The sequence below is a fragment of the Chrysochloris asiatica genome, unplaced genomic scaffold, assembly GCF_000296735.1.
Source record: "Chrysochloris asiatica unplaced genomic scaffold, ChrAsi1.0 scaffold00250, whole genome shotgun sequence".
In the NCBI taxonomy this organism is placed as follows: Eukaryota; Metazoa; Chordata; class Mammalia; order Afrosoricida; family Chrysochloridae; genus Chrysochloris; species Chrysochloris asiatica.
Window position 1 is genome coordinate 2,571,225 of NW_006408768.1, and position 1,621 is coordinate 2,572,845.

Sequence of the window (1,621 nt, forward strand, 5' to 3'; positions counted from 1 at the left end):
AGTCTCCACTAATAATTAGAAACTGGTTTACAATGCACTGAAATTTTTCGTACTAAAATATAATTTACATACAATGAAATACATTGAATTCTGAAAAATGTATATATGCAGGAACAGGGCATAGTGGCAGATTAGGGAAAAGTGCTGTGCAGACCTCCATCAGCAATAGCGCAGAATACCAGACAGAACGGGTTCAGTGGACAGTCCCAGAACTGTGAACTACATATAAAGGAATATTTAGAAAATGTGAAGGCTTACAGCCAGTGGAATTCATAGCAGAAGCAAGAAAACTGGTGTCTTCTGATCTGCTGGTCCCAGCTGCTCAAGGAGTGGCCAGCTTGGGAGTGACAGAGTGTGTAAAGGATCAGATGAGTGCTCCCACTGCAAACGTCTGACCCATCCTCAGAGATAAAATTATGGACATTCTTTGTTTTTCTTTGGTCATTGGTCTCTTGCTGTTTGCGCATCTCCACGCTGATGACTAGAGTGGGTGCCTGAGCAAGTGGACACTCCCTCACCCCCAGAGGGTTCTACTTACACATGTGCACTGATCTGCTCAGCAGAATCTAAGAAGGGTAAAGTTACTGCTTATAATCAAATGGCCACCCAAAATGGATACAGCTGGTCCTGATCTGTTTATCACTAAGAAAAAAAGCCTGAGTTGTGGAGTGGGAGAGAGACAGACTAAAGAGTAAACAGGCCCAAAATTAAATCCTGACCAACATTTAAATAAAGATAAAAAATTAAATCCTGACCAACATTTAAATAAAGACCAAAAATTAAATAAAGACCAACAGTGACATCTTGAAATTTCTCAGGTGGCCTTGAAGACAAGAAGCTGAGAGAGGGATGTTAGAGTCATACACATATTTTGATGCAGATTTTTTTTTTCTCTCTTTTCTGTGATTATAGACTATACTATCCACTTTTTTTTTTTTTTTTTTGCTGTTACCTAAGAAGTATAGCAATTGCAGTCATATAGTCAAGCTACAATCACACCCTATAAAATCCCACCATCCAGGCAAGAGCCAATGCCAGCTGCCATATACTAGATAGGCAGCCAACACCTGCTACAAGTACTCTGAATTGAGTAATAAAAAAAGTGAAAAGGGAAGCCCATCTCCTGATCACACCTACCTGAAGGCAATCAGAAAGTATAATAAAGCATCAATATACATTCATGTAATTATTGATATCACACATAAATATTGAAGATGCCCAAGAAACAGGTGTCCATATTGGTACATGTTCAGAAACAAGACAGAGTGACTGAGACAAATGGGCTTGAGGTATACCTGGACATCCTATTGGAAGGAAGAAGACAGGCTTTGGAAATGTCTGAGAAGGAATTAAGGATAATGATATTGAGATGTATCCAAAGGCTTCACAGAGGAGTTCAGAAAAATAAGGAAGAAGTCAAGAAAGTGCTACAGGAACAATCAAGTAATATAGATATGTTGTTGTTTGTTGTTATGTGCTGTGGAGTCAATTTCTGACTCATAGCGATCCTGTACAGGGTTTCCAAAGCTGTAAATCTTTACTGGAGCAGAAAGCCTCATCTTTCTCCCACGGATCAGCTGGTAGTTTCGAACTGCTGACCTTGCTGTTCATAGCCTGATTC